Source organism: Taudactylus pleione, unplaced genomic scaffold (assembly GCF_031769625.1).
Source record: "Taudactylus pleione unplaced genomic scaffold, aTauple2 ptg000585l, whole genome shotgun sequence".
Taxonomy (NCBI): Eukaryota; Metazoa; Chordata; class Amphibia; order Anura; family Myobatrachidae; genus Taudactylus; species Taudactylus pleione.
The window spans coordinates 2725532-2750264 of record NW_028284987.1 but is presented as its reverse complement, the minus strand read 5'-3'; positions in this window follow the sequence as shown (position 1 = coordinate 2750264).

Sequence of the window (24733 nt, the reverse complement as noted above, 5' to 3'; positions counted from 1 at the left end):
TTAAAATTGAGTTCTGTGAGGAGGGACACTGCCTGCGAGGGGGATTGCCCAGGACTGGCTTCTGCAGGGTCCTCAGCCGGATGTACTGGTTCCTCCCCTGCAGAGCCTGCAGAAATTCTGCGGCCAAGGCTCCCCTCTGGAGCAGACTCATCCGCCTGTGTCTCTGTTGGAAAAATGAGAAAAGAGTCACATTAGAATCTACATATTGGCACATTAACATTTCAGAGTTGGTGACATCACAATATTTACCTTGGACAACATGAGGAGCCGCAAAGTCTGGCATGTCCGTATCCATGTTGGACACGCCAAACACCTCCACAGCCTGCACACACCCCTGTGCCAGCTCTTCTAAATCATTCAACTCCAATGACACAGGGGTGGGACCCCCACCTGTCCCCCTTGCATGCCTAGCCCTGTCAGCCATTTTTTGTTTCAGGCGATATTTGAAGTCTTGCCATCTGTGGGTGAAAAAGTAGCCATTATTCCTGCATTCTTTCACCCAGTTTTTTTGGGTGGTCAAGTTTTTACTTACCGCCGTTTGACATCCCGGGCTAGACGGACAAAATCACCCACCCTATTGACAGCAACGGCTACCTCCTCCCACCTTCTCCACTTCTGGCTTGCACTCATATTCCTGTCTGCCTGTGGCAGGATGTCCACACACTTCTGAACCAAAACCTCCATCTCCTTTCTTGTGAATTGTGGCTGCCTTTTCTTTTTGCCAGCTTTGGCCGGAATACTGGGCCCAGCAGCCTCTTCCATGTCATCCTCCTCACCTATTTGTTTAAATGTTGAGAACTGTTAACTTCACAACTTGCACTATATTATGTTTCAAATTAATCATTGTTTACAAATGCCTGAAATACTTACCGCCAGACTGTTGCCTATTGTTTCCCTGGTCTGTAGCCATGTATTAGCTCCAAACAAGAAATACACCAGAACTTTTTTGTTGGCTCGTGACGTATTTATACATGCCTCCTTATTTTTCGGCCGCATCATTGATTGTGCGTTCCTATGATCCCTCCTTAATTTGTGCGGGAAACTAAACACTATTTATGGCTTGGGGCGTCTCGAGTCGAGGTGGCGTTTGTTGATTGTTGGAGGTTACGTTGGTCGGAGTTGATTGTTGGCGGGTTTTGGATTTGGCGTTGGTGGAAGTTGTTTTTGTTTGCTATTTTTCTTTATTTTTTTTCCGTTCGCTTTTTTCCTGGTGGTTTTTTTTTTGGCGTTTATTTATTTGGTAAGTTTTTGGCAGTCTAACTTTTGTTCAATTTGTGTCTCCTTCTTTTCCTGAATTTTGGCTCGTTAATTTATCCAAATTTCACCTTTGTTAGGTTTTTTTTGGCTCTGCCCCAATGACCTTTTGATCCGGAGACTTATATATTATCTATTGGTAAGTTTATTTTTTCACTTGGTTATTAAATGTTCATGTTTGTATTTACGCAACTTTGTTTGCCCTTACACTTGTAACCTTTGTTTTTATTAGTCAGAAATGTTTCAAATAATTCGTGTTTTTCTATCTGCGTATTTTTGTACTTGTATTTGCGAACTAATTTGCGCATTTTGAACTGTTTCTATTGTGACTGGTATTTGCGAACTAATTAGCGCATTTTTAACTGTTTCTATTGTGACTGGTATTTGCGAACTAATTAGCGCAATTTTAACTGTTTCTATTGTGACTGGTATTTGCGAACTAATTAGCGCATTTTTAACTGTTTCTATTGTGACTGGTATTTGCGAACTAATTAGCGCATTTTTAACTGTTTCTATTGTGACTGGTATTTGCGAACTAATTAGCAAATTTTTAACTGTTTCTATTGTGACTGGTATTTGCGAACTAATTAGCGCATTTTTAACTGTTTCTATTGTGACTGGTATTTGCAAACTAATTAGCGCATTTTTAACTGTTTCTATTGTGACTGGTATTTGCAAACTAATTAGCGCATTTTTAAATGCTTATTTAGACCCATTAAATTGGTTGTGTTTTCCCTTTAGCATTTGTTGATTACATTTGGGCCCAATTTGAGGTAGTCTGCGCAATGTCGTTTTGCTATTTGGGCAAATGTGTGTTTCTCCCCTTTTATGTTTTGTCTTGCACCCAATTTTGATTCCTAAATGCCCAGCTAAATTGTTGCATTTTTATATTGTGATTATTTAGAGTTTGGCCCAATCATGACAATACCCCGGCATGTAAGCATCAATGGATTGTATCATCAAGCTAAGTAAAAATCTATTTTTTTGGGGGGGAAAAAAGCCTTACATTCAAATCTTGCCATTTCAGGTTGATCTGGGTCGGATTGTTCTGGCCATGCTCCCGGATGCCGACCAACCTCAATCTCGTCCCAGGCGTAGGCATCGTAGGCGTGCAAGGCCCCAGATATATCGAACACGTGTCACCCTTTTTGGAATGCCCGATGATGAGGTGTTAAGACGCTACCGTCTTCCTCCCAAAATCATCATAGACACTCTCTCATTAATAGAGAGTGATCTTGAGCGGCAAATTGACAGTCCTACAGCAATACCACCACTTACGCAATTTATGGCGGTGTTACATTTCTGTGCCTCAGGATCGTTTCAAACAACGGTGGGAATAGTGGCGGGCATCTCCCAATCCTCCTTTTCCCGGATCCTGAGGGCAGTGCTGTAAGGCACTTTTCAAGCACCTCCATCATTTTATTCAAATGCCTTTGGATATGGGTGCCCTTAGTGTGGCCAAGGCCAATTTTTACCAAATAGCTGGCTTCCCACACATCATAGGGGTTGTGGATGGTACTCACATACCACTTCAGCCTCCAGCACGGCTGGAGGCCATATTTCGCAACCGTAAACACTATCACTCCCTGAATGTAATGGTGGTATGTGATGCCTCCCTCCAGATCTTGTCCCTGAATGCAAAATTACCAGGAAGTGCACATGACTCATTCGTCATCCGGCAATCAGGGATATGGCACAAATTAAACAACCTACAAGCTGGTGATGCGTGGCTTCTGGGTAAGTGGAGACCTTTAGTACATAACAATGTTAAGCTTGGTACACAGTGATCCTGATGTTGTCACTTCTTTTTCACAGGAGACAGTGGCTACCCTTGCACGCCCTGGCTGCTCACTCCTTATTTGGCTCCCACACCAGGGCCACAAAGTAATTTTAATGCCGCACTTACAGCCACCAGGCAAGTGGTGGAGCGCTGTATCGGCCTTTTAAAAGGCCGATTCAGATGCCTCCACCGCTCTGGTGGCGAGCTCATGTATTTGCCGGATATGGTTTCGAAAATTGTGGTCCTGTGTGGGATATTTCACAACATCGCCATAAGGAGTGGTGTCACAATGCAGCCAGAGAATGCCTTACCTGAGGATGGACCCCCCGAGGTTGGTCGGAGGTCAGTATGTGGGGGGCCATACGCGATGATGTGGTGGCCAGATATTTAAGGTAATTATTGGCAACACAACAGTGTTTAGACACAATGTGGTAAGGATTGTTTGAGAACATCTAATTATTTTGTGTTTTTTTCTCCATCTTCTGTTTGTTTTCATAATCTTTGGGACTCCAACGATGACTACTTCCTGCTATCCTAAAAAAACCTTCATGGGGACACTTTGGAAATATATTATGGAACCCATATTGCAACGCCACATTTGTGGAATCATGTTGGCATGGTCCTTCGTCAACCAGTTCTTGATTTTTTTATTTTTTTTTAAAAGGTTGTTGTATGTGTTGTATTTATGATTATCACTGTGTGTTTTGTTTGTGAGTGAACACTTTGTTATTTTAGTTATGTTGTGAATAAATGTTTTGAGAGTGTAATTTTGTACCTTTTTTTGCCCATTACAAGCAAGTGTAACCAGGTTCACCCACGTTAAATTTGCCTAAGGGGTAAGCCTGTAATGACGCAAGTTGAGCTAAAATGTAAGATGTTTTCTGGGTCCAAACCAACACCCAAAGGAATCCTGTACAATCAGTTGGCTTCGTAATATCGGCCTAAGCAGGTTGCCCCCCAAATAGGAACCTGTAAAATGTAGTAATATATAATTTGTACAACACCAAAAAAGGCCAATCAGTTTGTTACTGTTAGGTGTTTCTTGTGCCTGTTTTCCTAAAAAATACAACACACAATCTTAGTGACAATAATTGCAAATCCTTGCTGGAAGAGTCTACTTATGTCAGTGTAAACAATCTCTGATTTGGAAACAAGGAATGAGACAGAACGTTAAGTTAAAATTTTTAATTTATTTAACTTTTGTATAAAAAAATCCTAAAACTTGTTCCTAAGGAGAACCGACATATGGTCAAGGACCACCAGCAGCCCGATGACGTGGTCACGCATACGCCCCACACATCCGGCTAATTCAGCCATATGCCTCTGTTCCTCTGTGGGTTAGAAAAGTGTGGGGATTAATACATCAATAATGAAACCACATTAAAAAACAAGCCAAACCAAGCTAACCAAAAATGTCAATATTGTGGCCCAAAGCAGAATTACACCGAAAATACCAAGCACCCCAAAATGGTCTACCCAAAAAAATCAGATTCAGACAGGTGTGATATGTGTATGGTGAAATCAGCAGTAACAGGTAAAGACAAACCGAAAACTCCCAAAAATTCGCCAAAACAACATAAAAAAAGGCACAGACACATGATTACATACAAACAGTTTTTGCAAAAAACGAAACAAAAAAAACCCATACCGTTCAAACTAACGGCCGCTCCAGAAGCCACTCCCTCGTCCTCCTCGGAGGTGCCTCCATTCCCCAACGAGGTTGGCGGGGTGATTTGGGATTCAGGGGAGGGGGTAGTTAGAAGAGGGGTGGTTGGAGGAGAGGGGGAATTGGGATGGAGGGGAAGGAGCCCCGAAACATCCTCCACAGGGTCTGTGCAGGCTGGGGAGGAGGGGGAAATAGGGGAATTTGGGGGTGTGGAGGTTTGGCTTGGGGTTGGGGAGAGTGGGCGAGAGCGCCGTCTTTGACAGCGATGACGCCGTAGTCTTCGCTGTGCCCCTAAAAGATGTGAAACAAATTGTGGTTAGTTTCAACCAAAACCGAGTTAAACACTAATTTATGACAACACAAATATGAAAACATGGCCATGCAGATATGAGTACAATGAATAAATAGGACATACATGAAAACATGGCCATGCAGATATGAGTACAATGAATAAATAGGACATACATGAAAACATGGCCATGCAGATATGAGTACAATGAATAAATAGGACATACATGAAAACATGCACACGCAGTTAGGGACACAAAGATAAACATGAAAACCACAGTCCCAAAAACTTACTTTCCGCGATCTGCATGCGAAAGCATGCCAGCAAGCGGGGCGTCCGCCGTTGCAGGTCCGACCACCTGCGCTCCAGCTGGCCGATCTGGCGGCGTGAGCCGAAGGAACGCAGGCGGCCACGTACCTCCGCATATGCGGAACACTTCTCTCTATTTGTGATGGGTGGAGGCTGGCTGGTGATCCGCCTATCCATCACCTCGGTTAACACCAGCAGCTCGCGCCTGGTGAATGCCGAGGCTCTCATGATGGCAATGGTGTATTTGTTAAAAATCATTTTTAATAAAGACCCGAAAATAAATTTGATTGGCTAATGTATTTGGGTAATTAACAGGACCAATTCTATTGGTTAGTATATGAGTCATGTGTTCGACAGGGCCAGAAATCTCTTGAGAGTTATGATAGGCTTGATGCAGTGACATGCGTAAGCAAATTTAAATAAAGAAATGAACCCAGGAAAATATGCGTGGCTAAAAACAAATAAAACAATTGTTTAATTGGCTCTAACATGTATTTTGACAAAGAAAAGCGAATGTTTAAGCCGTACGTATTCTGCAGGTAAACACAAACACGGACAAGATTAAAGTTTATTGCATTGTCAAAAAAAAAAAAACCCAATTAAGCTAATTGATATATTGATTGGCATGATACGATTGAGGGAAGTAGGCAGAATAAAGGAGCAGGTAATCGGAATCTGACAGTCCCACTTCCGGTTTGTACTTGTGCGTGCGTTCCCTTCAAGCCACTTTGGGGATGTACACTCGCTATTTGGCACGCTCGTTAGTTAGTGGAGCGGTCGGTAGAGTTTGGGGAGGATGTTTAGCTGCGTTCGAAATACGAGCGAATGCTTGAATTTACATATGTTTGTACGTAAGCCGAACGTACGAACGGCCACTTGCGTCCGGGTCTGAATGAGGGCCCTTGGCCCTCATTCAGAGCCGGACGCTCTGAGCAGAGCGCACGCTCTGAATGAGGGCCGTCCTCCATAATTATGGAGCGTCCTCCTGGACGCTCGTATAGCTGTGGGTCACCACCCACAGCCTATACGAGCGTGGAGGTTGATGGCCGCGATGGTCTTGACCATCGCCACTGCGAGCCGGAGCCTGCGGTTGAGTTTCTCAACCGCAAGGCCCGGAGTGATTTTGGCTCTATCAGAGCCAAAATCACTCCCACTGACATCACTAGTGATGTCAGTGGGCCGGCTTCTGACGGTAGGCGTTCCCTTGGGAACGCCTCCGTCTGGGAGGCACGCCCCCGGCACGCCCACCAAAGGGGGCGTGCTGTCAATCAACATCGACAGCACGCCCCCTTTGATCAGACACAACGAGCGAAGGAAAGTCCTTCGCTCGTCGCGTCTGGCGCATGCGCACGACGGAGCTCCCGCCGTCGTGCGCATGCGCAGTGCACACCATCGACCCACTTGTGAGTGGACAGCCGCTTGCGAGTGGGTCTGAATCAGGCCCCTTATCTCTTCCCTGCTTCACAGATAGCTAAAGTAACAGAAGAGCTAGTTTTCTGACAGCAAGTACGAAGGAAGGTTCAGGCTATCAGTATGTGTGCAGATACTCAGAACCCTCCTGTGTGCGCTACTGAGGGGGTGAGAGTGCTCAGACAAGACAAAGGACTAAAGCAGGGGAGGGAGGTAGAGGGGGGGCAGAAAGAGGGGGAGAGTGCCAATGGATGACAGAGTGAGTATTTGAGTCCAGCTCCTTGGTACAACTGGGGAATGGTGATCAGTAGTAGCTGGTACTATCCTGTAATGCAAGGGTGGTGATTTTTTTTTTGTCGAGGACCATTTTGATATATATAACATTATGCACGGGCCCGATGCAGGCCACGCCCCTCTGCTTGATGTCACACGGGGCGGGGGCCACAATCTCCGGTGATTACAGCAATGCCCGGAGCATGCTGAGGATGCTCCGGGGAGCTATAAGAGCAGTGGTGTGACCGCCTGAAGCGTCCTAAGGATGCTCCAGATGGCAATACTGCATAGATTCTGGGTACAGGGTGCCATTCTAGCCAGATGAGGCTAGCAGAAAAAAGCTCATACGGCCAGACCAAACGATTCTGCGTGCCTTATGTGGCCCGCAGGCCGGAGGTTCCCCATCCCTGCTGTAATGTGTGGGATGGCCTTGATTCAGTTGGCAGCAATCGTGTGTTACAATTAAGTAGGGATGGCCATCGACCATCAATGTTTTCAAAACATCGATGGTTCCTGCCCGATGCCAACTAGTTTTGCCATCGATGGTAGAGAACCAATGGTTCTCAAGGTGCCCACACATATACCGATGTGCTCACGATACGATTTTATGGCCAATTTCCTCATGAACTTTCACGGGAGCTCCCTTGCCGTCGTGATCACGATTTTGGAAAAAAGACACCCAATCTGTCTTACGATCTCACGATCTATCGGATCGTGCGCATCGTGAGATTGGCCATAACAAATCGTGAGTTTAAAAAAAAAAAAACAGGCTCTTGACTATTGGTGGGAAATTTAAATAGCCATAACAATGGGAGGGGCTATCCAGGGAGTATAAACAGCAGGAATCCTTTAAACTCTGTGTATATTCTGCTCTGCTACTAGATGAGGCTAGGTGTATTCCTGCTGAATCCTGTACAGGGCCCAGCGAAGAAGGACGAGAGCATGCTGGACCAAGGAGTGGCTGCTACAAAGGGATACCCGCTCTCACATGTCCCTGCTGATAGAGATCAAGGAGAACAACCCGGAGGACTATCGGAACTACCTGCGCATGGATGACGCCAGCTTCCAAGAATTGCTGCATCTGGTGACCCCCCACATCAAGAGACAGGACACAAGGTGGCGGAGGGCAATCCCTGCTGAAGACAGACTGGTGGCTACCCTAAGGTACCTGGCTACAGGAAGGTCACTGGAAGACCTGAAGTTTGGGACACTCATCTCACCTCAGTCCTTGGGCGTCATCATTCCGGAGACCTGCAAAGCCATCGTAAAAGTGCTACAGTACTAGTATTGCAAGGTAAGTTAAAAAAAAACACCACACATTGGTTTCTTGTGTAAAGAAAATTTTTTTTTTTTTTTTTTCTAAAACAAAGAAAAAAATAGCCTTCATTAAGTACAATGTGCACTGACCTGCAGGCAACTGAAAGTGTGCACTAAACTGTGTGCAAAATACTTTTTTTATTACAACTTTACAAAAGAACATTATCACCAAGTTTTATGAATCCCAATAGGTAGCTGGCTGTATGTGATAGGGTGGGTCAGACGCCAGTTTGAACAGGCCAATACAAACATGGCACAAGTACACATTGTGGACCCGGCTTCCAGCAATGTGTACTTGTGCCATGTGCGTAGTGACCTTGTTCAAATGGCGTCATCACCACCCTATCCCATGCAGCAAGCACCGATTGGAATTCATAAAATTTGGTGACATTAAAAGCAAGATAAAAAAACAACCAAATTAAATATCACCAAATTTTATAAATCCCAATAGGTAGCTGGCTGTATGTGATAGGGTGGGTCAGACGCCAGTTTGAACAGGCCAATACACACATGGCACAAGTACACATTGTGGCCCCGGCTTCCAGCAATGTGTACTTGTGCCATGTGCGTAGTGACCTTGTCCAAATGGCGTCATCACCACCCTATCCCATGCAGCAAGCACCTATTGGAATTCATAAAATTTGGTGATATTTCAATCAAGAAAAAATTTACATCTCTGTATATTGGGGCGACTCATCTGCTGCATCCAGCAGAGCATTATACAAGGTGGTGCTGGTGCTTGGGGTGCTTGGTGGGGGAGTAATATCTAACTGGGCAGGGGGGGGGCGGACATACCTATTTGGGGCAGGGGAAAATAGCATTGGATCTGCAATGTATGTCGAATTTGAGATATTTTTGCTCATACAGCGACTCAAGAGGTCGCAGTTTAACCTTAAAAAATTTATCTGCATCCAGATTTCTCAATGTGCTGTTCCATGAGCTGTGAAATCATCAATTGCATCTGGGGGTTTCTGCAGCAGCCGTTCTGCGTTTTGTAAAAAATGGTCCACTCGTTCTGTAAAATTCTCCTTTCTGCCTTTTTTTTTCTTTTTTTGGGGATGTTGAGAAGATGAGGGTCCAGGTGGAACTCGAGTTTCCACTTGTGTGCTATTCTCCGGATCACTGTCGCCAGCGAGCAGACTGAGGTCCGGTGTTGATGTTAAATCAGGGTCTTGGGTGGGAGTCTATATAGGAAAAAAAGATATAAAAAATATTATAGTCATGTTTTAACATCTTTTTTACTATTTTTACAGTTTCCTAACACCGTGGAGGAGTGGACCAGCATCGCGGAAGATTTTGAACAACGTTGGAATTTCCCTAACTGCGGAGGAGCCATCGATGGGAAACACATCCGCATCAACCCACCTGCCAACACCGGATCATATTACTACAACTACAAAGGATTCTTCAGCATCGTTCTCATGGCAGTGGTGAATGCCAACTACGAATTTCTGTTTGTGGATGTCGGCAAGAATGGGCGTGCTTCGGATGGTGGGTCCTTCAAAAAGACGGCTTTCTACCAGAGACTCGCCAACAAAACCCTCAACCTGCTCTCACTGGTCGAGACAAAGCACGGCCTAAATTAAGTTTTCGTTGCAGACGAGGCTTTTGCATTACATGAACATGTGATGAAGCCATTTGCACACAGGGGCCTGACCAGAGAGAAAAGGATATACAACTACCGTCTATCCCGGGCACGGCGCATTGTGGAAAATGCGTTTGGCATAATGAGCAACCGCTTCCGCATTTTCCACACCACCATCAATCTACATGTGGAGAAGATAGACTGGGTCGTGATGGCGTGCTGTGTGCTGCACAACTTTCTGGGAAGAAAATCTACTCAACGAGGACCAGTCCCAGCTAGACCAGAAGATGTAGGACCCCTGGAGGACATTGAACATTTCACATCTGTGTCTGCACCAACAACTACAACAACATCCACCGCACGTGCCAAAGAAGAGAGGGAGGAGTACATGACCTATTTCAATGGACCAGGTGCTGTACCATGGCAGGAGGACTATCTGTGAACTACTGACTAAATTGGACATTTGGGATTTAACAACAAAAACATTAAGGATTTTGGTTTAAACTGTGTCACTACTTACCAAGACTTCTGCAACCTCCTCATCTCCCTCACGCTCAGACATCAAGATGATTGATTCCCTTTGAGGCTCTTGTTCACTGATGAATGACATCATTTGGTAGTACCACAGCGCAGGAGTATATATTTTATCTGTAGCCGCTCCTGATTTTTTTGAGTCATCCACCTTCTTTTTTTCTTTGATGTATACTGTCCTGAGATTTTGTATCTTTTGCTGTACAGTTTTCAGGTCTGCATCAGATATGTATTTTTTTGTATACACCAACAGTTCCTCGAGTGCGGCCAACTTCTGCGACTTATTGTGGTACTTCCGAGAACTGATCTTCCACAGACAGTCTTTCGAGTGCAGGATTTCAATTAATCCTGTAACGAATTCACGTTCTGAATCCATGGACATTATCTATGAATAAGAAAAAAAAGGACATTTAAATATTTGTGTATATAGTTTTGTTAAATGTAATGTTGTTATAGTTCACATTTTTAATGTTTTAATATTTTCTTTTTTACAGGTTTTTAAAGGTTTGTTATGGTATTCTAATCATGTTTTCTTTTACAGGAATGTTATGTGTTTATTGCTTGGTAATATAATGTTTTTCTTTGTTTGACAGTTTGAGTTTTCCACCTTTGGGCCTGTCGTTGTGGTAGAACTACAGATCCCAGGATGGCCTAAAAACAGTTTCAAAGGTGGGTGGCAGGTCATCCTGGGATCTGTAGTTCCACAACAGCTGGAGACCGAAAGGTAGAAGACCCCCAGCTTTAAATAATGTGTGTATATAAATGTAATGTATGGTGTTTTTTTTGTAAAAAAAGTGTTTATTTATTTATTTATTTGAGGTATTACACACATTGGTGGGCAATGGGAGCTTAATGCATGACCCAGCCACCGCCTGCCTCAATATGGCGGGCGGTGGCTGGGTCATGCATTTATTACCTGGGGGCATACATTGGTGGGCAGTGGGAGCTTAATGCATGACCCAGCCACCGCCCACCTCAATACGGCGAGCAGTGGCTGGGTCATGCATTTATTACCTGGGGGCATACATTGGTGGGCAGTGGGAGCTTAATGCATGACCCAGCCACCGCCCGCCTCAATATGGCGGGCGGTGGCTGGGTCATGCATTTATTACCTGGGGGCACACATTGGTGGGCAGTGGGGAGCACATATTGGTGGTCAGTGTGGTTGTATTAAACTGTACCAATACTCACCAAAACTTGTCCAAAACAAAACTTCAGCGTGCAGGCTCTCAAAGTGCGACTGTCTTGCTCCATACACGATGCTGCACAAGATGGCAATGGGGCGTGTCCAGGCTTCTGTCAGTCAAATTCCGCATTGTGTGATGAATCGTACGATTCATCGTAAGGAAAAAAACCCTCACGATCGGCGTCCATCGTGTTCATGGTTGGCTAATCTGCCCTACAGCACGGCAGATCAGAAGATGCGATATACGACTAGCGGGGACGAGCATCAGCATCGTGCTCGTGAGTATAAACTGACGATTTGTACTTTTTTTACCCGATTCGTCGTCACGATTCGTCGAAATCGGCCAAATCGTGTAAAATGTCGCTATGTGAGTGGGCACCTTCAGCCATCAATGTATGACTGTGAGCCGATGTTTTTTCTTTTTCTATGTACAGGATGGATTTTAGCCCTGTCCTCGGCGGCTGCCAAGCCCCATCCCCATTTTTGATTGGCCCGGCATCCCCAGGCAGCGGTGGCCATCGAGGGGGTGCAAACTATTGACGGTTAACTATAGATAGTTTGTGTGCCATCGATGGTTATCACTGATGGGCCCATCGATAGTATCCATCGATGGACACCCCACCGATGGCCATCTCTACAATGAATTAAAGTAGGGATGGCCATCGGCCTCGATGATTCATAATTATCGATGGTTTATGGCCGATGTTGAATGCTTTTACCATCGATGGGGGAGAACCAGATAGTTTCCATCCATCAATGGTAAAGCATAGCCAAATTTTTTTTTTGTGAGGTGCCAACATTTGGAGCATAGCCCCGCCTCCAATTGGCAGACGAGAACAGGGATGACCATTGGTTGGTGATACCATCAATGGTCATCCATTGCATAGTTGGTCACCATCGATGGCTACCTGCAAAAATACCATGGATGGTAACCATCGATGGTAACTACACCGATGGCCATCCCTAAAGTAAAGTCCTGGCCAGCCAGGGGGGAGAGACTTACAGATTAGAAGCAGGTCTGTCTCCAGCTGCAGAAAGCTCATGCAGGAGTGACTGATGTGCCTGTGATGTAGAGTCCCTCTGCAGCTCCCTCCCATAATCGCCGCACCTCGGGCTGATGGGCAGGGTGGCTCCTTGTACGGCGGACATGTGCTCGGCATGGAGTATCCCTAATCCACAGAGAGAAGGAAGGAGGCAGCAGCACGGAGAGGAGGAGAAGAAGGTAGCATCTGAGGAGTAGGGGGAGGTGACCTAGTAAGTACAGACTGGAAAGCAGGATGGGGATATTGGGGAGGGGGAGGCGGGACAGAGCTGAGATGGGCCGGGCTGGCTAAAGTGTATTCCCAACTCAGCAGTGAGCAGATTGAGCAAGTTAGAATGTTTAAAACAGGAAATTGATAGCGCCCCCTGCCTTGTGGCGCTCTGTGCCATGGTACAAGTCTCACCACCCTAGTTACGGCCCTGGTATTAATCCAGGACCCCCGACCCTTTTACCATTTACTGGAAAAAAAAACACATTTTCTAGATAAACTGGAAATGAAGGGAAAGCTTTAAGAATAAAATCACCTCATCTACACATGAAATATACGTATATGAAATATATATATTGTATTTTAGAGATGTGCATGTTTGGTTTACTGAAATACGAACAGAACTGAACTTAGGGGTTCTGAGTCAAATCGAGTCTCAGTTCGAAATCACTTTGGGGTTCTGGATAGAATCAAGTATTGACTCGGGTCTTCTTGCATTTCAGAACTCAGATTTAAAAAAACGTATCTTGCGTGTTTTGGATTGCATGTAAGTCACACTTGCCTACCCTCCCGATTTGGTCGGGCGCCTCCCGAAAATCGGGTGCCGTTCCCGACCTCCTGGGAAGGCAGGCAATCCTCCCGGCTGCCACCCACCCCTCTTAACCCCCCCGCACTTAACTTAGAAACTCCCGCAGCGAGGTAGGCTGTGACGCGATTCACGCGTCATTTTGGCTCAGCCTCCTGCTTCACAATACCTGTAATATCGGCATTGTGTAGCGGGGGCAGGGCCAAAATTATGCGATTGCGTGGCCCCACCACCCGCTCCACCCACAAACGTGCATCACCTTGCCGGCCCCGCCTCCTCGCGATGGCCACCTTCCCCCCTGTAATGCCGATCTGGCTGCTCCCTCTCGGAAGGGACAGCCAGAAAGTTGGCAAGCCTGATGTAAGTCCCACCCTCGTGATTTCAGGTTCTGTAAGGTGGTCAAAATTGACTGGAGATGGCTGGAAATGTTAATAATACTAAAGGAACAAAAACAGGTCAAACTTTTAGCTGTTTTTAACTTTTTTATTAGGGAACCAGACCCACCCAAATTTCAGGGATCCGAGACACAGCTCGGATCTCGCTGCCTGCCCCAGATCCTTTATCGAGACAAAACCTTGCGATCCCACTGTCGGATCGCAAGGTTTTACATCGAGCGGGCTTAACACTTATTGGCTGAGAGAGCCGTCTGTCATGGCTCTCAGCCAATCAATGTTAAGCCCATTGAACATAGGCACAGGAGGAAGTTAAGAAGATGCCGCCCGCCCATCTCCCGCAGCATAACACCGCCGGCACCCCCCGCTGCTGACACCCCCGGCACCCCCTGCTGCCAACCCCTACTGGCAGCATCGACACTGCTGGCACCCTGCATTGAGGACACCACCAGCATCCCTGCACTGCCAACTCTGTCAGCACACGTGCACTGACACCGCTGGCACCCTTGCTTTGCCGACACCCTGCACTCTGGACAATGCCAGCGCTCCCACACTCCCCACGTACTGAAGACACCGTCAGCAACCCCACACTGCCGACCAGGGCGTATCTATAATGGGGGCACCGCACCGCACACCCTGCACCCATATAATTTGAAACTCACCTGTCTGTGGTCCCGTGTCGGGTGTGAGTGCTGCACAGAACACCGGAAAATGGCTGCCGCTGACATTTTTCCAGCATTCTGCACAGGCGCAGTAGACTCCAGGCACACTCTAGTGCCCAGAGTCTACTGCTTCTGCGGTGGCCAACCAGCCGCCTCAGTCAGCTGCCGGCCGCCTGGGAGAGAGGAGGGGGCCCTCCTCTCTTAAGACAGCCCTGCTGCCGACAATCCCACACTGAGGACACCACCGGCACCCCTGCACTGCCGACACTGTCAGCACACATGCACTGAGGACACCGCTGGCACCCCCCTTACCACCGGCACCCTGCACTAAGTATACCACCAGCAACCCCACACTACTGCCCCATGTATTGAGAACGCTGTCAGCAACCCTGCACTACCGCTACTCCCACACCGAGGCATCCCCGCACAGCCGACACTGTCAGCACTCCTACACGCTGGCACCCCCGCTCTGCCAACACTGCCGGCACTATGCAATCAGGACACTGTCAGGACCCCCACTCTGCGAACACCGCCACACTGTCAACACCACTGGCACGTCAGCATTGAGGACACTGCCAGCACCCTACACTGCCTGTCACAGTAAGTGCTCTATTGGTGTATCTAACCCACACTGTATCCGTGGTGGAAGCTGCCACATGTTAGTGCCGCCCACTGCTATCGCTTAGCTTAGTCAGCCAGCTACCTGGATGCAACCTTTTGGCCCTAAACTAGCTGAAAAAAATCAATACTGTGAGGTGGTCAAAACTGATTGGAAATGACTGGAAATAAATGTTATTGAGGTTAATAATACGGTAGGAGCAAAAACAGGCTCAAATGGTGTGATTTTAGCTGTTTTTATGATTTTTTAGAAAAAATACAGATCCAAAAACAAAAAAACAAAACACGCAAGGGCGGTTTTGGCAAAACCAGTCCAGATCCAAAACGAGGAGATACCAGATCCAAAACCAAAACACGGCGGTCGGTGCACATTTCTACTTTTTATTAGGGATGTGCACTGACCCCCGTGTTTTAGTTTTGGTTTCGGGCTTGGATCTGGATCGCCCCTGGTTTTGGATCTGAATCTGGTTTTGCATTTAATTTCCTTAGTGTTTTGTTTTTCAGTTTTGGCTTTGGATCTGGATTTTTTTTCAAAAAATTATAAAAACAGCTAAAATCACATAATTTGGGCCTTTTTTGTCCCTACAGTATTATTAACCTCAATAACATTTATTTCCAGTACTTTCCAGTCTATTTTGACCACCTCACACAATATTGTTCACCAACATAGGCATAGGCCAAACCAACTCACAAGTACGTTCAATAGAAAGTAACAATGCAAGAAATTTACTAAAAATCGACATTGTGCATGGAATATCCTTTAATTATTATTATTATTATTATTATTATTATTATTATTATTATTATTATTATCATTTATTTATATGGTGCCACAAGTGTTCCGCAGCGCCTTACAAAGTACATAAATAAATAAGTAACCAGTGACTTACAATACAAAGCAGGACACGGACATATATAATAAACATTGCTATATTAGCAACCATTACACCCACATAAGCAGCCAGGTGTTAGTTGCCAAAGTGGGGAGTAAGATATAAATTAAATGACAGTAGAGAGAAGCACAAAAGGGTAGAGGGCCCTGCTCGAAAGAGCTTACATTCTTTAAGGGGGGGGCAGACAAACAGGAATGACAGATGGGGTAGGCTCAAAACAATTAGTCGCCCCCAGCACATGCCTATTCTCACTGCCCAATCTGTATTTTCCTCATGGGGAGTACCGGGCCACCAATGACTGAGCCTGGGAAAGCCCCGATCAATCAGACTTTTTCTTGAACAGTTCCCCAAAATCTCCCTGACCATTAAAAACAGTGCTCTGTACCTGTGAGTCAGAAACAGTGCAGGTCGGATACAGTGTGGGTTACAGTGCGGGTCTAATATATTGCGGGATACGGTGTGGGTTGGATACAGTGCGGGTCTGATATAGTGCGGGATACGGTGTGGGTTGGATACAGTGGAGGCCGGCTGCAGTGTGGGTTGAATACAGTGTGGGATACATAGTGGGTTGGATGCAGTGCAGGTTGGAAACAGTGTGGGTTGGATACACCAAAAGTACACTTACTGTGACAGCAGTGTCGGCAGTTGCTGACGGTGCCCTCAGTACATGGGATGGCAGTGCTGTGGTGCTGGCAGTGTCATCAGTGAAGGGTACTGGCGGTGTCAGCAATGCGGGGGTGCCAGTGGTGTCTTCAGGGCAGGTTAGTTGGCTGTGTCAGCAGTGCGGGGGTTGCTGACTGTGTCCTCAGTACATGGAATGGCAGTGTGGGAGTGCTGGCAGTGTCCTCAGTGCAGGGTACCGGTGGTGTCGGCAGAGCGGGGTGCCAGCTGTGTCCTCAGTGCAGGTTTGCTGACTGTGTCGGCAGTGCGGGGGTTGATGACGGTGTCCTCAGTACATGGAATGGCAGTGTGGGTGTGCTAGCAGTGTCCTCAGTGCAGGGTACCAGTGGTGTCGGCAGAGCGGGGGTGCCATCGGTGTCCTCAGTGCAGGTTTGCTGACTGTGTTGGCAGTGCAGGGGTGTTCTCAATGCAGGGTGCCAGCGGCGTCGGCAGCATGGGGGAGCCAGTGGTGTCAGCAGCTGGGCTGCCGGCGGTGTCAACAGTGGGGGTGCTGACAGCTGGTGTGTCGGCAGCAGTGGGTGCCGGCAGTGGGGGGTACCGGCAGCAGATGTTGTGACGGCAGTGGGGGTTGCCGGCCGCGGGAACCAGCGCCATCTTCTTTTAGTTGTTTCTTCCCTGCATTCAATGGGCATAATGCTGATTGGCTGAGAGCCGTGAAAGACGGCTCTGTCAGCCAATCAGCGATTTGCCCATTGAAGGCTAAGGGATTTTCAAAAATGGCCGCTCAAGGCCCAACCTCAAGATCCGACAGCAGATCGTGAGGTTTTGCCTCGGGAGAGGGATATGGGGCAGGCAGAGATATCCGAGCTTTGCCCCGGATCCCTGAAATTCGGGTGGGTTCGGTTCTCTGAGAATCTGAATGAAAACACTTCAGAGTGGTTTTGCCAAAACCAAAACACAATGATGATTTAGAACCAAAAACAAAAGTTTGCGCACACATCTAATATATCATTCATATATTATACAGTATATACAACCAGATTGAAAATCTATGGAAACTATAGATCAGAGGGTCTGATTCGGACCCGTTCGCTAGGCTGCGTACGCTCGCAGCTGTAATGACGGGCAGTATGCAAATGCCGCAATCACACGCTAAGACATAGGACGTCATCTCCAGGAAGTGTATGAAAACATTGGTACCATCGGGCGACATCGAACCATCACGCAGTGCCTGAGGCTAGCCTACCGCAAACGCTGCGATCACCGCTCTCTTTATTTCACTAGTATGATGTGTATGCTGACGCTGCATCTTAATTATGCACACCCTTTAAATGGTGTTCAAACCCACATCCACACCCCTGTTTCCTATATGTTTCCCCTGTCACCACCCACAAACGGCCCATTCTGTCAATCAAAGTAGCAGCCTGGCTGTATGCTGACAGCGATCACCTCCCGATCGCAGTGACTGGTTCGCGTAAGCGCACTGCGGCTTATACGTATGCGCAGTTTGCAACAATTGTCTGGCTGCGAGTGAACGCAGCCTAGCGAACGGGTCTGAATCGCCCCCAGAGTTCATAGAAGAGGCCCACGGAACCTTCCAGATTTGAAGACTGTTTGTGTGGATGAATGGGCCAAAATCACACCTGAGCAATGCATGTGACTAGTTTCTCCATACAACCATTGGCTGAAGTATTTCCACTTATTTATTTTACACATCTTGAATGTGTTTGTAGTGTACGTTTGGAACTGCACAGACATTGACCTATGTGAGTGAGAAATGTAAAGACAACCATGCAGGTGAAACATTACATACTAGAATCTCCAATGTTGAATTATGAGTGTTATAACCATCACCATGGACTGCTAAGGCAACAGTGTCATCTGCTGGCTAAAATAATGAAGCTTAGGAAACAAATTACATAAACTATTCTAGTGATAATTCTAGTTAAGTGATTAAGGTCTCTATCCATCATGTTAATTATCGGGGCCCGAATGGACCCCGATAATTAACATTCCTACTCGCCACGAGTGTCGGAGCAATTCATCATTGCTCCGGCGTGGAGACAGCTGATCCGAAAATCATCTGTCTTCCCAGAACTTTTCACTGCTCCTTTTGGAGCAGTGTAACTAGTGCACCTGCGTGACATACAGGTCACGCATGTGCTCAAGAGCCCCGGCGTCCCGGCGGAGGAAGCCGTACAGGGTCGGAGGGATCCTAAAGGATCCCTCTTTGTGACCCGGGACTCCTTTCCATAGGGAAGGAGCGGGTTGCGGGAGCACTTGCCTTCTGGAGATGGAGAATACTCCCACAGTCAAGCTCCGAAATATTGTAATTTTGAAGCTTGATGAATTCCTGTCCCCATACTAGAATATGGAGACAGCGGGCCATTCCGGAAGAGAAAGGTAAGCTGGAGATATCTGTGATATCTCCTGCATTAACTTTTTAATGAATGGCCCGAAAACGTAATTTCTATAATTGCAGGTGAAAATGTTAATTTTCACCTGCTTTAGTAGAAATTAAGAGATGATGAATACACCCCTAATAGTAAACAGTTCAGTTTTATATTTCTGAAGTTATATGAGTTTCCCTGCATACATCAAGATTATGCTACCAATGCCACAAAAGTACTAAACTGTACGGTACATTAAAGATGACATTTATTATGCATGGAAGTATATATTTTTTGATCATAAAAACAATATTAAATAACGTATTTGCAGTTTCCGTAAGGACACATAAAATAGTTTTGAATGGATACAGGACTGTCTTTTCTTTATTCTTAAATATATTCTAAGCTGTAAACTTTATATAATTGCTTTGCCTGTGTTACTTTAGTTATTATTTACTAATCCTTATATTCAGTGTCAGGCTGGGCATGAAGGACCCACCTGGGGAATGCAATCATGAAATAGACTTAAGGGACGTGGCAAGTCACAAGAGCAGGTGTGGCCAGCCACCAGAGAGGAAAGAGCTATAGATCAAGAGGTTATATTGTTTAGGTAAAGGCCGGGGAAGGCATCATTTAGGCCAGTGATGGATAATCCGATAAAACTCAATGTTGGCATGTTCAGCATTACACTTAATTCAAGAATAAAAAAATTTGCCCCAAAGCAGATATATCACTCTTCCCAAAGTTTACCTATATTCATCAGACCTCATCAGATGCCCCCAGGTTATTCAGACCTCCCCACATGACCTTTAAAGCCACATAGCTTTCCCCACATGCCCATCATGCTGCCCCTCTATGCCAATCAGACCTCACCACATGTCTACTACATGCCCATAAATATGTCACACATGACACTCTATGCCATTTAGACCTCCCACATGCCTCCTATGCCAATCAGACCTCTTTACATGCTCCCCTATGCCAATCAGAGCTCCCCACATGCGCCCAATGCCACTCAGACCTCCCCAAATGCGCCATATGCCACTCAGACATCCCCACATGCACTCTATGCCACACATACTTTCCCACATAACCATCAAATATAACTCAATACCACATGCCCTAACTTATCACTCATACCAAAGAAAAGTGTGTCAGATATATGGTGCTGTGTGATTAGATTTAGCTTTAAAAAAAAAGCATGTTATGGTGACCACATATTGTATATAAGGTAAATGGGGCAATGGGGCCCCTAGACAGTATGGCCCACTGCCTGCATTTTACATATACAACATTTAATAACAAATTTCAACTGATGCATCTTTAGTAAAATTGACTTTATTATTTAAAGGAACACAAAGCTTAAAAAAACTATTTCCTGTCTGAAGTGACACCTATCAACTCTCCTGATTTAATGACCTTGAAAATGGTGGAGTTTCACACAGGCACGTAATTGCCAATTCCCACTATCAAAAATACTAATGAAACTGTCTTACACTTACACTAAAAAACTATAAGCACTGATAGTGTAATTAAACTAGGGATGTGCAGGCTCGGATAGGTTCGAGTTTGCACGCTGAGTTCGGATTTTTCCCTCCAAAAAAACGGAACTCAGAAAAAGGCAAAACGTCAATTTGCATGGACGAACATCATAACGGAACTCAGAAAGAGGCAAAACGTCATCTTGCATGGACGAACATCATTATTCCTGGACTTTCCAGGAATGATGATGTTCGTCCATGCAAGATGACGTTTTGCCTCTTTCTGAGTTCCGTTTTTTTTGGAGGGAAAAATCCGAACTCAGCGTGCAAACTTGAACCTATCCGAGCCTGCACATCTCTAAATTAAACACTATATCAACACAGGGTCTCCCTTTAATACAACTGTAGTCAAGCATAAATTCACAAAAATTAGTAAAAATCTAAAATAATCCTCTTCTTAATAATGAAAACTAATAATATGAGCAGCACAATAACATACATAAATATTCAACATCAAATGTAAATTAAGTTTGCTCTTCGTGTGTTGCAAATAAACTAAACACAAACATACTGTATGCAATAAAACAAGATTCTCTTTTAAGTGGAGGTGTGAATTCAAATGTTTTAATATACATACCGTAAGCCAGGGGTAGCTAACCTCGGTCATCAAGAGCTACCAACAGTTCACGTTTTCCAGGTCACTTAGCAGGTGCACAAGTGTAGTTATTACTCACATTTGAAAAGATCCACAGTTGGAGCTAATTATTTCACTTGTGATTCTGTGAGGAGACCTGGAAAACATGCACTGTTGGTAGCTCTCGAGGACCAGGGTTGGCTACCCCTGCCGTAAGCCAATTACTTGGTTTACCAAATTCTCTGCAAACTACAATAAGAGTCGGCTAAAGCTTCTGACATTTGTAATACCCCTTTTACACCGGAGCTAAAACCCGGGTTATTGCAGGGTTAACCCGGGCAGCTCCTTGGTGTAAAAGGGGTGAGGGTTGGATCGCCGGGTCGAGTGCCCCGGCAATCCAACCCAGGTAAATAGCAGGGTTTAACACGGGAGTAACCCGTGAAACCCTGCTGTGTGTACGGCGCACTCCGGGTCTTGATGACCTGCAGTGCGCCGCAAGCCGGCCGATTGGTCCGGCTTCAGTGGCGCGTGGAGATGACGTCATCTCCAAGCGTCCACTTTCACGCCGGAAAAGCCGGGTCTATGCAGACCCGACTGCGGTGTGAGCGGCGCCTACTTGGGAATATCCAGAGTCGGCTCCGGCTAAATTCCAGGTCTGATCTGGATAGGAACCATGTTCCAACTCCGGGTCAGACCTGGAATTTTGGTGGAAAAGGGGTATTATAGAATGGCAGTTGCTGAAATCAATGTATTAGTCCATTACAGGTGCTTGTAAGGAAGGGGCTAATCTGGACAAAAATAACACAGAATTCCCCAGCACACTGCGAAGAGCCAGCGAATGAGTTTGTCATCCTACATAATAATAGCAATGCAGAGAACTCAGGGCCTGATTCAGCAAGGAACGCAGTTACTAGTACGCATGCAAGCGGTCGATTAATTCACACTGCACATGCGTATGTATCGTAGTGCGCGTGCTAAGCAGACCCAGAGCAGAGTGATTGACAGAAAGTGCCGTTTGTGGGTGGTAACGGGGGGGTGGTGGTCAGGCGAACACAGGCGTGCCAGTGCATTTCAACGCCGTTGCAGGGGCGTGAATAAATTAGCCACTGCGTGGCTATAAGCAGCCAAAGCACTGATAGCATGAGTGGATGTTAGCAATTTCTGAGTAAGGTCAGGGCTTGTGCAAGTGTGCATATGGGTCTAATGTTATTCGATGTTACCGATGGTTTCGCTATTTTCCCCTAGTATACGGATGTGAGTAAGGGGAAGTGGGTGTTCTTATGTTAGGTTGTGATCACAATGTGAATGCAAACATTTAAATAGCACCACTGATATTAGCAACTGTGGTGCGTGCGTATAAGCAGAATAGCGATCCTTGCTGAAACAGGCCCTCAGTTCCATATATTTGCAAACATATGGTAAGCCACCAAGCCACACCAAGACGTCTCTGTTGTTGGTGGTATTAACTTATGCTACATGATAATAGTACCTACATTTATATATTTCTAAATTGAGAGCTAACTCACCTGGAGGCACATCATGATCCTTTATCATGTCACTACCAGGATCAGTACACCCTCCAACTACTGATCCCATACCTCCCTCTGAGATTAGTAATACACAGATTGACAGTTGCTCAAATCAATTGTGAAGGACCAACAGAAACCATGCAAAATATTAAATAATGGACCAACAGTCATTGTTGCCCTTTGAAGGGCTGGGCAGACATTGGGTGCAGGGCCGCCATCAGCCTCGAACAAAAGAAGGGTAATAAGATTCACTTGCTGCATGGCTGAGGCGGAAGGGGGCTGGAACAACACTGTGTGCATTATTTATGTTTGTGTATATATATACATATATATATATATATATATATATATACACATATATCTATATACGAGTATATCAGCTCACTCCAGGGAAGGCTGGAGTGAAACCTGTGCGTTCTGCATTAGCAGCAGAGGTGTGGCATTCCAGGTTTTCACATTTACACAGACCCAGCTGGAATACTCACTGGAGCACAGGAAGGGTTTATTTAGAACTCACACACCTGATGCCGGACAAGCTAGCCAGGCGATAGGCCAGGGGTGGTGGTTAGCATTAGGGTGCCAGGACCTGGAAGTTCCACAGATATTGTAACTGTTAACAGTTAAGCACAAGGAGTGCTGGGACATTTACTTTTATGTTTATTTGCTAATTTTCTGTTATGTGCCTGTGTGTATCCAGGCCTATGCTCATGTATTCTAAGGTACAGTGTTTGCTGCCATTAAAAGCCACTGCTTTACCAAGTACCTGCCTGTCTAGAGTCCTCAGTTTTGTACCGGTGTTACAGTATATATATATATATATATATATATATATATATATTAGGGATGTGCAGATATATATATATATATATATATATATACTGTATAATCTCTTTGGAGGCATATCATTGGCATCTAGCAGCAGCAAACCAGGCACATATGCTACATGTACAGATGCAGTTGCATATTGATATACAGGGCCGTAAGGGCAGGATCACCTGTGGGTGATACTAGCCGTAAATGCTGTTGTCTGAAGCCCGCTCCCTCCTCTGGCTCACGGTTTTCTTACTGTGTGGGAAGAGGGGGGGGGGGGGGGCTGTTTTTTCAGTCCTGGGCCCCACAATTTCGGATGGCAGCCCTGATTGGGCAATCCTTGGTACCTGTTCCCACTGGAGGGGTCACAGTTATGCCACATTGTGGACTTTATTCCTATGGCTTACAAAGAGGGGGGCATGTTTGCAGTATTGTGGAGTGTACTCTATGGTCACACCTCCCCTGTACTCCTGGGCCCCTAGAAAGTTCCATGCCTAAGTACTTTGTACCCACCCCCCTTCTTGGCACCCTGGTCTTCTGCACCAAATAAACATGCCAAATAATATGCCAAGTAGTAGTAATTGGGGTAGATGCCCAGGCAGATGTAATATGTCCCCAATTTTCTACAGTTAATGTCACAACCTAGCGTCTCTAGTACATTACTGACAAAGTAAAAGTAATTTTGTACCTACTATCACAGTCTGTTGATGTCATCTTATGATAATAGTGTATTGATAAGCCACATATCCCAGATGTAAGACACATCCAGTGCAGACCACATATACAATAAGGTTTAGCGCTGAATGCTCAATTCTTTGTATAAATGTGCCTAAAAGGAGGATACCCTTCTATTCAGCAGCTCACCGAAACCAATAGATCAGTAGCCCAGTGCGCGGTGTTTATCCATTTTTCTAATTAAATAAAGTAATACCTCTTTTCCATCTAATGGCTGGGTCGCACACGGACTTATGTTCACACGCCCATCCTGGATGCCAAGCGGCTGAGACCCCATACAGACAGGAGGCCCAACCCGGCACTAATGCCCGGTCGATGATGTCATTGGCATCACGTATTGAGCCAACGCTTGGAGATGATCTAATCTCCAAGCGCCTGCTTTTCCTATGCAGTCGCACTGACCTGGGTTAACTGTTCACACAAATTCGCGAGCAGGGTTGAACATGCGTTCAACCCTTCTCGTGACCAGGGCTGAAATGCCGGGTCACTGGACCCGGCTTATATCAACCCTGCCCTTTCACACTGCGCAGTA